We start from the raw sequence: 14,049 nt of genomic DNA on the forward strand, positions 1-14,049 counted from the left end.
CCAGGGACTGTCTCTCTGTGTCAGGTGTTCAGCGCTGCGTCTGGTAGCGCTATACAAATGCTAATAATAATAATGCTAAGGTGTCCGTGTATCCAGCCCCTCCAAATGACACACCGATTACGATTTATAAACAAACGACTACTCTACTCATGAAAAGTTATTCTGTTATCATACTTTCTGTGTGTACATCCGTACATGCTGCACAAGCTGCCATGTTTGAAAATATAAGTGAGATTAAATAGAAATGCTACAACAAAACAAGAACGAGAACCAGGATGCAGCAGCAGCTCGTAGCAGGTTCGCTTGGTTTCGAGTGTACTAGTAGAGATGACGCCTGCGCGAGGGAGTGGAGACAGAGACATCGCTAAGTGGCTTCGACGTCGTGACGTCATGCCGCCGCCCAACATTTCCCGTGATGCTCCGGGTGGAGGGCTGATGACGTCATTTGTGTTGTGTTGGAACGGGAAGTGAGTCAGAAGGAGACGAGTGAGAGGTGGAAAAGCGCCGGTACCGGGAGAGAAGGAGCCCGAACCCAGTCAGAGGAGTCCTGGAGGTGAGACAACGGGCTGGATTGGGCGGGGGGGGGGGTGTCCTCTCACTGGGGGTTCCGGGGGGGGGGGTTTAACAAACGAGTGGGCGTTGGCCTGAGGCCTGTAACCCCCCCTCCCCCACTCTCTTCGTCTCCTCCCACTCCACCCCCCACTCTACCCACCCTCCCTCCCACTCACTCCACCCCCCTATCCCCCTCCTCTCCCCCCCCTCCCTCTGAAAGACCTATCCACCTGCTCCCCTTCTTCTGCCGTTCACTCCCACACCTCCCCAGGTATAGATCCGGTGCTGAAGGCTGAGGCACAGCTGCTACTGCAAGGTTAAAGAGAAAATAGTCCAAAGGGATCTTGGCAACTGGACTGGCCATGGCTGGGGGTAAGATGTTGGGCTCCATAGACTTTGGTCTCACTCGTGACCCTTTTTACATAGTGGACCCCCCCTCCCCCACTCTCTTCGTCTCCTCCCACTCCACCCCCCACTCTACCCACCCTCCCACTCACTCCCCCCCCCCCTATCCCCCTCCTCCCTCTGAAAGACCTATCCACCTGCTCCCCTTCTTCTGCCTGTCACTCCCACACCTCCCCAGGTATAGATCCGGTGCTGAAGGCTGAGGCACAGCTGCTACTGCAAGGTTAAAGAGAAAATAGTCCAAAGGGATCTTGGCAACTGGACTGGCCATGGCTGGGGGTAAGATGTTGGGCTCCATAGACTTTGGTCTCACTCGTGACCCTTTTTACATAGTGGACCCCCCCTCCCCCACTCTCTTCATCTCCTCCCACTCCACCCCCCACTCTACCCACCCTCCCACTCACTCCACCCCCCCCTATCCCCCTCCTCCCTCTGAAAGACCTATCCACCTGCTCCCCTTCTTCTGCCGTTCACTCCCACACCTCCCCAGGTATAGATCCGGTGCTGAAGGCTGAGGCACAGCTGCTACTGCAAGGTTAAAGAGAAAATAGTCCAAAGGGATCTTGGCAACTGGACTGGCCATGGCTGGGGGTAAGATGTTGGGCTCCATAGACTTTGGTCTCACTCTTGACCCTTTTTACATAGTGGACCCCCCCTCCCCCACTCTCTTCGTCTCCTCCCACTCCACCTCCCACTCACTCCACCCCCCTATCCCCCTCCTCTCCCCCCCCTCCCTCTGAAAGACCTATCCACCTGCTCCCCTTCTTCTGCCTGTCACTCCCACACCTCCCCAGGTATTGATCCGGTGCTGAAGGCTGAGGCACAGCTGCTACTGCAAGGTTAAAGAGAAAATAGTCCAAAGGGATCTTGGCAACTGGACTGGCCATGGCTGGGGGTAAGATGTTGGGCTCCATAGACTTTGGTCTCACTCTTGACCCTTTTTACATAGTGGACCCCCCTCCCCCACTCTCTTCGTCTCCTCCCACTCCACCCCCCACTCTACCCACCCTCCCACTCACTCCACCCCCCTATCCCCCTCCTCTCCCCCCCCTCCCTCTGAAAGACCTATCCACCTGCTCCCCTTCTTCTGCCGTTCACTCCCACACCTCCCCAGGTATAGATCCGGTGCTGAAGGCTGAGGCACAGCTGCTACTGCAAGGTTAAAGAGAAAATAGTCCAAAGGGATCTTGGCAACTGGACTGGCCATGGCTGGGGGTAAGATGTTGGGCTCCATAGACTTTGGTCTCACTCGTGACCCTTTTTACATAGTGGACCCCCCCTCCCCCACTCTCTTCGTCTCCTCCCACTCCACCCCCCACTCTACCCACCCTCCCACTCACTCCACCCCCCCTATCCCCCTCCTCCCTCTGAAAGACCTATCCACCTGCTCCCCTTCTTCTGCCTGTCACTCCCACACCTCCCCAGGTATAGATCCGGTGCTGAAGGCTGAGGCACAGCTGCTACTGCAAGGTTAAAGAGAAAATAGTCCAAAGGGATCTTGGCAACTGGACTGGCCATGGCTGGGGGTAAGATGTTGGGCTCCATAGACTTTGGTCTCACTCGTGACCCTTTTTACATAGTGGACCCCCCCCTCCCCCACTCTCTTCGTCTCCTCCCACTCCACCCCCCACTCTACCCACCCTCCCACTCACTCCACCCCCCCCTATCCCCCTCCTCCCTCTGAAAGACCTATCCACCTGCTCCCCTTCTTCTGCCGTTCACTCCCACACCTCCCCAGGTATAGATCCGGTGCTGAAGGCTGAGGCACAGCTGCTACTGCAAGGTTAAAGAGAAAATAGTCCAAAGGGATCTTGGCAACTGGACTGGCCATGGCTGGGGGTAAGATGTTGGGCTCCATAGACTTTGGTCTCACTCTTGACCCTTTTTACATAGTGGACCCCCCCTCCCCCACTCTCTTCGTCTCCTCCCACTCCACCTCCCACTCACTCCACCCCCCTATCCCCCTCCTCTCCCCCCCCTCCCTCTGAAAGACCTATCCACCTGCTCCCCTTCTTCTGCCTGTCACTCCCACACCTCCCCAGGTATTGATCCGGTGCTGAAGGCTGAGGCACAGCTGCTACTGCAAGGTTAAAGAGAAAATAGTCCAAAGGGATCTTGGCAACTGGACTGGCCATGGCTGGGGGTAAGATGTTGGGCTCCATAGACTTTGGTCTCACTCTTGACCCTTTTTACATAGTGGACCCCCCTCCCCCACTCTCTTCGTCTCCTCCCACTCCACCCCCCACTCTACCCACCCTCCCTCCCACTCACTCCACCCCCCTATCCCCCTCCTCTCCCCCCCCCCTCCCTCTGAAAGACCTATCCACCTGCTCCCCTTCTTCTGCCTGTCACTCCCACACCTCCCCAGGTATTGATCCGGTGCTGAAGGCTGAGGCACAGCTGCTACTGCAAGGTTAAAGAGAAAATAGTCCAAAGGGATCTTGGCAACTGGACTGGCCATGGCTGGGGGTAAGATGTTGGGCTCCATAGACTTTGGTCTCACTCGTGACCCTTTTTACATAGTGGACCCCCCCTCCCCCACTCTCTTCGTCTCCTCCCACTCCACCCCCCACTCTACCCACCCTCCCACTCACTCCACCCCCCCCTATCCCCCTCCTCCCTCTGAAAGACCTATCCACCTGCTCCCCTTCTTCTGCCGTTCACTCCCACACCTCCCCAGGTATAGATCCGGTGCTGAAGGCTGAGGCACAGCTGCTACTGCAAGGTTAAAGAGAAAATAGTCCAAAGGGATCTTGGCAACTGGACTGGCCATGGCTGGGGGTAAGATGTTGGGCTCCATAGACTTTGGTCTCACTCTTGACCCTTTTTACATAGTGGACCCCCCCCTCCCCCACTCTCTTCGTCTCCTCCCACTCCACCTCCCACTCACTCCACCCCCCTATCCCCCTCCTCTCCCCCCCCTCCCTCTGAAAGACCTATCCACCTGCTCCCCTTCTTCTGCCTGTCACTCCCACACCTCCCCAGGTATTGATCCGGTGCTGAAGGCTGAGGCACAGCTGCTACTGCAAGGTTAAAGAGAAAATAGTCCAAAGGGATCTTGGCAACTGGACTGGCCATGGCTGGGGGTAAGATGTTGGGCTCCATAGACTTTGGTCTCACTCTTGACCCTTTTTACATAGTGGACCCCCCCTCCCCCACTCTCTTCGTCTCCTCCCACTCCACCCCCCACTCTACCCACCCCCCCTCCCACTCACTCCACCCCCCTACCCCCCTCCTCTCCCCCCCCCCTCCCTCTGAAAGACCTATCCACCTGCTCCCCTTCTTCTGCCTGTCACTCCCACACCTCCCCAGGTATAGATCCGGTGCTGAAGGCTGAGGCACAGCTGCTACTGCAAGGTTAAAGAGAAAATAGTCCAAAGGGATCTTGGCAACTGGACTGGCCATGGCTGGGGGTAAGATGTTGGGCTCCATAGACTTTGGTCTCACTCTTGACCCTTTTTACATAGTGGACCCCCCCTCCCCCACTCTCTTCGTATCCTCCCACTCCACCCCCCACTCTACCCACCCTCCCACTCACTCCACCCCCTATCCCCCTCCTCCCTCTGAAAGACCTATCCACCTGCTCCCCTTCTTCTGCCTGTCACTCCCACACCTCCCCAGGTATAGATCCGGTGCTGAAGGCTGAGGCACAGCTGCTACTGCAAGGTTAAAGAGAAAATAGTCCAAAGGGATCTTGGCAACTGGACTGGCCATGGCTGGGGGTAAGATGTTGGGCTCCATAGACTTTGGTCTCACTCTTGACCCTTTTTACATAGTGGACCCCCCCTCCCCCACTCTCTTCGTCTCCTCCCACTCCACCCCCCACTCTACCCACCCTCCCTCCCACTCACTCCACCCCCCTATCCCCCTCCTCTCCCCCCCCTCCCTCTGAAAGACCTATCCACCTGCTCCCCTTCTTCTGCCGTTCACTCCCACACCTCCCCAGGTATAGATCCGGTGCTGAAGGCTGAGGCACAGCTGCTACTGCAAGGTTAAAGAGAAAATAGTCCAAAGGGATCTTGGCAACTGGACTGGCCATGGCTGGGGGTAAGATGTTGGGCTCCATAGACTTTGGTCTCACTCTTGACCCTTTTTACATAGTGGACCCCCCTCCCCCACTCTCTTCGTCTCCTCCCACTCCACCCCCCACTCTACCCACCCTCCCTCCCACTCACTCCACCCCCCTATCCCCCTCCTCTCCCCCCCCCTCCCTCTGAAAGACCTATCCACCTGCTCCCCTTCTTCTGCCTGTCACTCCCACACCTCCCCAGGTATAGATCCGGTGCTGAAGGCTGAGGCACAGCTGCTACTGCAAGGTTAAAGAGAAAATAGTCCAAAGGGATCTTGGCAACTGGACTGGCCATGGCTGGGGGTAAGATGTTGGGCTCCATAGACTTTGGTCTCACTCTTGACCCTTTTTACATAGTGGACCCCCCCTCCCCCACTCTCTTCGTATCCTCCCACTCCACCCCCCACTCTACCCACCCTCCCACTCACTCCACCCCCTATCCCCCTCCTCCCTCTGAAAGACCTATCCACCTGCTCCCCTTCTTCTGCCTGTCACTCCCACACCTCCCCAGGTATAGATCCGGTGCTGAAGGCTGAGGCACAGCTGCTACTGCAAGGTTAAAGAGAAAATAGTCCAAAGGGATCTTGGCAACTGGACTGGCCATGGCTGGGGGTAAGATGTTGGGCTCCATAGACTTTGGTCTCACTCTTGACCCTTTTTACATAGTGGACCCCCCCTCCCCCACTCTCTTCGTCTCCTCCCACTCCACCCCCCACTCTACCCACCCTCCCACTCACTCCACCCCCCTATCCCCCTCCTCTCCCCCCCCTCCCTCTGAAAGACCTATCCACCTGCTCCCCTTCTTCTGCCGTTCACTCCCACACCTCCCCAGGTATAGATCCGGTGCTGAAGGCTGAGGCACAGCTGCTACTGCAAGGTTAAAGAGAAAATAGTCCAAAGGGATCTTGGCAACTGGACTGGCCATGGCTGGGGGTAAGATGTTGGGCTCCATAGACTTTGGTCTCACTCTTGACCCTTTTTACATAGTGGACCCCCCCTCCCCCACTCTCTTTGTCTCCTCCCACTCCACCCCCCACTCTACCCACCCTCCCACTCACTCCACCCCCCTATCCCCCTCCTCTCCCCCCCCCTCCCTCTGAAAGACCTATCCACCTGCTCCCCTTCTTCTGCCGTTCACTCCCACACCTCCCCAGGTATAGATCCGGTGCTGAAGGCTGAGGCACAGCTGCTACTGCAAGGTTAAAGAGAAAATAGTCCAAAGGGATCTTGGCAACTGGACTGGCCATGGCTGGGGGTAAGATGTTGGGCTCCATAGACTTTGGTCTCACTCGTGACCCTTTTTACATAGTGGACCCCCCCTCCCCCACTCTCTTCGTCTCCTCCCACTCCACCCCCCACTCTACCCACCCTCCCACTCACTCCACCCCCCATCCCCCTCCTCCCTCTGAAAGACCTATCCACCTGCTCCCCTTCTTCTGCCTGTCACTCCCACACCTCCCCAGGTATAGATCCGGTGCTGAAGGCTGAGGCACAGCTGCTACTGCAAGGTTAAAGAGAAAATAGTCCAAAGGGATCTTGGCAACTGGACTGGCCATGGCTGGGGGTAAGATGTTGGGCTCCATAGACTTTGGTCTCACTCTTGACCCTTTTTACATAGTGGACCCCCCCCCCCCCCCCTTCACAGGATCTCCGAAAAGAAGTGCCCGGCCCACCGTGTCCGGTGTAAGACAGAGTATCAAGTGCTGCATAAGACAGATTGAATCTCCATCGAGCCCAGTATCCTCTATCCAGCAGTAGCCAATCCAGGTCAAATACCTGGCAAAATCCCAAAACACTAAAACAGATTTTACGTTGCTTATCCTGGAAATAAGCTGTGGATTTTCCCCAAATCCATCTTAATAATGGCTTATGGACTTCTCTTTTCGCAACTACTACTACTACTATTTATTTATTTATTTTATTGCATTTGTATCCCACATTTTCCCACCTATTTGCGGGCTCAGTGTGGCTTACAATACATTGTAAATAATGGAGATACGATTTGTTACAAATCAGTTATGGATTACATTGTGAGAAGTTAAGCGAAGACAAAGTCAAAGTATCGTTAGGGAATAGGACAAGGAAAAGAACAATGGAAAGAGACAACGGGAAATTAATAGGGTAATTGAACCTTAGCAAAAGAACATTCGGTATAACATTTTCTGTGAGTGAAGGTTTAAGTGTGATAAAATTACGGGGGATGAGAGTTCAGAAAAGAATGTATTGGTTTATTTCTGTAACACTGAGTGTGGACTTCATGTGTTTTGATCCTTACAGTAAATTTTATCAAAGAGATGAGTCTTCAGTAGTTTGCAGAAGTTGGTTAGTTCGTGGATTGTTTTCAAGTTGCGTGGTAGTATATTCCAGAATTGCATGCTTATGTAAGAAAAAGTTGATGCGTGCAGCGCCTTGTATTTTATGCCTTTGCAATTAGGAAAGTGGAGGTTAAGGAAAGTTCGAGATGATCTTTTAGCGTTCCTGGGTGGTAGGTCTATTAAGTCAGACATGTAGGCTGGAGCTTCACCGTGAATAATTTTGTGGACTAATGTGCATACTTTAAAAGTAATGCGTTCCTTAAGTGGGAGCCAGTGTAGCTTCTCTCGTAAGGGTTTTGCACTTTTGTATTTTGGTTTTCCGAAGATGAGTCTGGCTGCTGTGTTCTGGGCTGTTTGAAGTCTCCTCAGTATTTGCTCTTTACAACCTGCGTATAGTGAATTGCAGTAATCCAGATGGCTGAGTATGAGGGATTGCACTAGGTTGCGGAAGACGGATCTTGGGAAGAATGGTCTTATTCTTTTCAGTTTCCACATTCAGAACATCTTTTTGGTTGTGTTGTTTGCATGGGTTTCAAGTGTTAGATGGCGATCGATAGTGACTCCAAGGATTTTTAAAGTTTCTGAGATTGGAAGGTTTAGTTTTGGTGTGTTTAAGGTGGTAAATTCATTCGTGTTGTATTGGGAGGTGAGTATTAGGCATTGAGTTTTTTCCGCGTTTAGTTTCAATCGAAATGCATCTGCCCAGGTGTTCATGATGTGTAGACTTTGGTTGATTTCGTTGGATATTTCTTTGATATCTTGTTTGAAAGGGATGTATATTGTTACATCGTCGGCGTATATATATGGGTTGAGGTTATGATTTGATAGGAGTTTTGCCAATGGGATCATCATTATGTTGAAGATGGTTGGTGAGAGGGGTGATCCTTGCGGTACTCCACATTCAGGTGTCCATGAAGCGGACGTAGTTGAGTTTGATGTGACTTGATATGAACGCAGGGTTAGGAACCCCTTGAACCAGTTTAGGACATTTCCTCCGATGCCGAAGTATTCAAGTATGTGCAATAGAATTCCGTGGTCAACCATATCAAAGGCACTTGACATGTCGAATTGTAGGAGAAGTATATTGTTGCTGGTTGCGATCATTTGTTTGAATTTAGTCATTAGGGTGATTAGTACTGTTTCTGTGCTGTGGTTCGATCAGAATTCTGATTGGGCATCATGCAGTATTGAGAACTTGTTTAAATAGTTTGTAAGTTGTTTTGTTACCATCCCTTCGGTTATTTTGGTTATTAGTGGTATGGATGCTACTGGTCTGTAATTGGTTATTTCGCTTGCGCTTTTCATTGTATCTTTGGGTATTGGGGTGAGTAAGATTTTTCCTTTTTCCTTTGGGAAGAGTCCGTTTTGTAGCATGAAGTTTACGTGGTTCGTTAGGTCTATTACAAATTGTTGAGGAGCTGATTTCATGAGGTTGTTTGGGCATTTGTCTAGTTTGCAGTAGGATTTAGCAAATCGTTTAAGTGTTTCAGAGATGAGGTCTTCTGATAGCATTTAGCATTTCTATAGCACTACAAGGCGTACGCAGCGCTGCACAAACATAGAAGACAGTCCCTGCTCAAAGAGCTTACAATGTAATAGACAAAAAATAAAGTAAGAAATCAAATCAATTAATTTGTACAGGAAGGAGGAGAGGAGGTTACAAGTGGTTATGAGTCAAAACAATGTTAAAGAGGTGGGCTTTCAGTCTAGATTTAAAGGTGGCCAAGGATGGGTCAAGACGTAGGGGCTCAGGAAGTTTATTCCAGGCATAGGGTGTAGCGAGACAGAAGGCGCGAAGTCTGGAGTTGGCAGTAGTGGAGAAGGGTAACTACTTTTACCATGATCTTCCAGTTTTGAATTACACATTGAGAGAAGAAATATTTTCTCCGATTTGTTTTAAATTGACTACTTTGCACCTTCATTGTGTGCTCCCTAGTCCTAGCATATTTGGAAAGAGTAAACAAGCAATTAATGTCCACCCATTCCATTCTACTCATTATTTTATTGACCTCTATCATATCTCCCCGGCCGTTTTTTCTCCAACTGAAGAGCCCTAGCCGCTTTAGCCTTTCCTCATAAGAAAGTCGACCCATTTCTCTTATCATTTTCGTTGCCCTTTTCTAATTCCACTATGTATTTTTTTGAGATGCAGTGACCAGAATTGCACACAGTGTTCAAGGTGTGGTCTTACCATGGAGTGAAACAAAGGCATTATAACGTCCTTATTTTTGTTTTTCATTCCTTTCCTAATAACACCTAACATTCTATTTGCTTTCTTAGCTGCTGCTGCATACTGAGCAGAAGGTTTCAACATGTCATCAATGATGACACCTAGATCCCTTTCCTGGTCGGTGACTCCTAATGTGGAACCTTGCAACATTGTAACTATGGGTTGGGTTTCTCTTTCCCATATGCATCACTTTAAACTTGCATAAGTATTGCTAAACTGGGTCAGACCAAAGGTCCTTCAAGCCCAGCATCCTGTTTCCAACAGTGGCCAATCCAGGTCACAGATACCTGGCAAAATCCCAAAACATTTTATGCTGCTTATCCTGGAAATAAGCAGTGGATTTTTCCCAAATCCATCTTAATAATGGCTAATGGACTTTTCTTTTAGGAAATTATCCAAACCTTTTTTTTAAATCATGCTAAGCTAACTGCTTTATCACATTTTCTGACAATGAATTCCAGTTTTTAATTACACACTGAGAGAAGAAATATTTTCTCCAGTTTGTTTTAAATTTACTACTTAGTGCCTTTATGGCGTGCCCCCTAGTCCTAGTATATTTGGAAAGGGTAAACAAGCGATTCATGTCCACCAATTCCATTCTACTCATTTTATATAGCTCTATCATATCTCCCCCAGCTATCTTTCTCCAAACTGAAGAGCCCTAGTTGTTTTAGCCTTTCTTTGTGGGGAAGTCGTCCCATCCCCCTTAATTTATTTATTTATTTAATTGCATTTGTATCCCACATTTTCCCACCTATTTGCGGGCTCAGTGTGGCTTACAATACATTGTAAATGATGGAAATACAGTTTCTTACATTACGATTATGGGTTACATTGTGAATAGTTAAGGAAGACAGAGTCAGATCAGTCGCCTTTGGGGCGTAGAAACTAAAGGATATGGTGTAGGGGAATTACTACACTGATCGAATAATAGCAAGTGAGCGAAGGGGTAGACAGTTTTTATCTGTGGGTAGATATTGAATGGGAGAGAGTACGGGGACGTGGAGTACGTGGGGTAATATCTTGAGGCATTGTTATGATGTATATGGGATTTATATGTTTTGATCCTTGCGGTATGTTTTGTCAAAGAGATAGGTCTTCAATCGTTTGTGGAAGTCTGTCAACTCATAGACCGCTCTCAGGCCGCGTGGCAGTGCGTTCCAGAGTTGCGTGCTCTTGTAGGAGAAGGTTGATGCATGTAGTCCTTTATACTTTATGCCTTTGCACTTAGAGAAGTGGAGGTTGAGGAAAGTTCTGGATGATTTTTTGGTGTTTCTGGGTGGCAGGTCTACCAAGTCAGACATGTATGCAGGGGCTTCACCGTGAATGATTTTGTGCACTAATGTGCATATTTTAAAGGTGACACGTTTCCTGAGTGGGAGCCAGTGTAGTTTCTCGCGTAATGGTGCTGCGCTTTCGTATTTTGGTTTTCCGAAGATGAGTCTGGCTGCTGTATTCTGGGCTGTCTGAAGTTTTCTCATTATTTGTTCTTTGCAGCCTGCGTATAATGAGTTGCAGTAATCCAGATGGCTTAATACGAGTGATTGTACCAGGTTGCGGAAGACAGATCTTGGAAAGAATGGTTTTATTCTTTTCAGCTTCCACATGGAGAAGAACATCTTTTTTGTTGTGTTGTTCGCGTGAGTCTCAAGTGTAAGGTGGTGGTCGATTGTTACTCCAAGGATTTTTAAATTTTCTGAAATTGGCAAGTTTAGTTTAGGTGTGTTGATAGTAGTATATTTTGTTGTATTGTATTGGGAGGTTAGTATGAGGCATTGAGTTTTTTCTGCGTTCAATTTCAGTCGGAATGCATCTGCCCAGGTGTTCATGATGTGTAAACTTTGGTTGATTTCGTTAGAGATTTCATTGATATTTTGTTTAAAAGGAATATATATCGTTACATCATCGGCATATATGTAAGGGTTAAGGTTATGGTTTGATAGAAGTTTTGCTAGTGGGGTCATCAGTAGGTTGAAAATTGTTGGTGAGAGGGGAGATCCCTGCTGTACTCTGCACTCAGGTGTCCATGCAGCAGATGTGGTTGAATTTGATGTGACTTGGTATGAGCGTGAGGTTAAGAACCCCTTGAACCAATTTAGGACATTGCCTCCGATGCCGAAATATTCAAGAATGTGTAATAGGATTCCGTGGTCAACCATGTCGAAGGCACTTGACATGTCAAATTGTAGGAGGAGTATATTGGAGCCAGTTGCGATCTGTTGCTTAAATTTGGTCAGTAGGGTAGTTAATACTGTCTCTGTGCTGTGATTCGAACGGAATCCTGATTGGGCATCATGCAGTATTGAGAACTTGTCGAGATAACTTGTGAGTTGTTTGGTTACCACTCCTTCTGTTATTTTGGTTATTAGTGGTACGGACCATTAGTGACCAGAACTTAACATTTTCATCGCCCTATTCTAATTCCACTGCATCTTTTTTTGAGATGCAGTGACCAGAACTGCACACAATATTCGAGGTGCGGTCTTACCATGGAGTGATACAAAGGCATTATAATGTCCTCATTTTTGTTTTCCATTCCTTTCCTAATAACGCCTAACATTCTATTTGCTTTCTTTGCTTCTGCTGTATACTGAGCGTAGAACTAGATTCCTTTCCTGGTCGGTGACTCCTATTGTGGAACCTTGCATCATGTAACTATGGGTTGGGTTCCTCTTTCTCACATGCATCACTTTACACTTACATAAGTATTGCCATACAGTGACAGACTGAAAGTCCATCAAGCTCAGTATCCTGTTTCCAACAGTGGCCAATCCAGGACACAAGTACCTGGCAAGATCCCAAAAAAGTACAATACATTTTATGCTGCTTATCCTTGAAATAAGCAGTGGATTTTCCCCAAGTCTGTTTAAATAATGGTCTATGGACTTTTACTTTAGGAAGCCATCCAAAACTTTTTTTAAACCCTGCTAAGTTAACTGCTTTTACTACATTCTCTGGCAACGAATGCCAGAGTTTACTTACACGTTGAGTGAAGAAAAATTTTCTCTGATTTGCTTTAAATGTACTACTTTGTAGCTTCATTGCATACTCCTAGTATTTTTGGAAAGAGTAAACAATTGATTGACGTCTACTCATTCCATTCCACTCATTTTATAGATCTCTATCATATCTCCCCTCAGCCATTTTTTTTACAAGCTAGAGCCCTAGCCACTTTTGCCTGTGGTAAAAGAAGTTAGCTGAGAAGGGTTTAAAAAGGTTTGGATAATTTCCTAAAAGAAAATTCCATAAGCCATTAAGATAGACTTCGGAAAATCCACTGCAGATTCTAGGGTAAACGGCTTCAAATCTGTTTTATTATTCTAGGATCTTGACAGGTACTAGTGATCAGACAGGATACTGGGCTTGATGGCCCTTTGGTCTGTCCCAGTATGGCAATGCATCCTTGATTAAATAATTCTCATATGCACTGACAACCAAGTTGTGATGTATTACCTGAACAAACAGGGAGGAACAGGATCTTACCACCTCTGTTGAAAAGCAATCCTGATATAGACTTGGGCAGTTTCTTGAAACATCTCTATAAGAGCTGCTTCTCCTTCTCGGCGCATATCCAGCAGATAACCAAGACCTGTCGCTTCTTCCTCTATAACATTAGCAAAATTCGCCCTTTCCTCTCTGAGCACACCACCCGAACTCTCATCCACTCTCTCATTACCTCTCGCCTTGACTACTGCAACCTACTCCTCACTGGCCTCCCACTTAGCCATCTATCCCCCCTTCAGTCTATTCAGAACTCGGCTGCACGTCTTATCTTCCGCCTGGACCGATATACTCATATCACCCCTCTCCTCAAGTCACTTCACTGGCTTCCGATCAGGTACCGCATACAGTTCAAGCTTCTCCTACTAACTACAAATGCACTCAATCTGCAGCCCCTCCTTACCTCTCTACCCTCATCTCCCCTTACGTCCCTACCCGTAACCTCCGCTCTCAAGACAAATCCCTCCTTTCAGTACCCTTCTCCACCACCGCCAAACTCCAGGCTCTGCCCTTTCTGCCTCGCCTCACCCCATGTGTGGAATAAACTCCCTGAGCCCATATGCCAGGCCCCCTCCCTGCCCATCTTTAAATCCTTACTCAAAGCCCACCTCTTCAGTGTCGCCTTCGGCACCTAACCACTCTACCTCTATTCAGGAAATCTAGACTGCCCCAACTTGACTTTTCGTCCTTTAGATTGAAAGCTCCTTTGAGCAGGGACTGTCCTTTTTTGTTAAACTGTACAGCGCTGCGTAACCCTAGTAGCGCTCTAGAAATGTTAAGTAGTAGTAAGTAGTAAGAGCTGCTTATCTAGCTGGCAAACAGAATGCTGTGGCAGACAAACTTGACCGGAGTCCTTCAGCCTTGCAAATTGTCCCTCAGCATGCATGTGGCTTGTTGAATATTCTAGCAGTGGGAGACCCCAGTGATAGACCTTTTTGCTTCTCAGAACAACAAACTTTCCCGCTTTTGTTCCAGGA

The 14,049-nt window shown here is 48.6% G+C and overlaps 1 protein-coding gene across 2 annotated transcripts in view; it reads left to right on the forward strand.

Moving 5' to 3' along the window:
* The first annotated feature begins 449 nt into the window (after positions 1–449).
* CREB3 (cAMP responsive element binding protein 3) overlaps positions 450–14,049 on the forward strand; it is a 61,220-nt gene continuing 47,620 nt past the window's right edge. Inside the window, exon 1 of one of the 2 annotated variants that reach the window (XM_030192772.1) lies at positions 450–553. The gene's annotated coding sequence lies outside the window, so the exon portion shown is untranslated. Of the gene's footprint in view, positions 554–6,479; positions 6,591–14,049 lie in introns of those variants that run through there. The other variant, XM_030192773.1, reaches the window with a different exon arrangement.

Source organism: Microcaecilia unicolor, chromosome 2 (genome assembly GCF_901765095.1).
Source record: "Microcaecilia unicolor chromosome 2, aMicUni1.1, whole genome shotgun sequence".
Classification (NCBI taxonomy): Eukaryota; Metazoa; Chordata; class Amphibia; order Gymnophiona; family Siphonopidae; genus Microcaecilia; species Microcaecilia unicolor.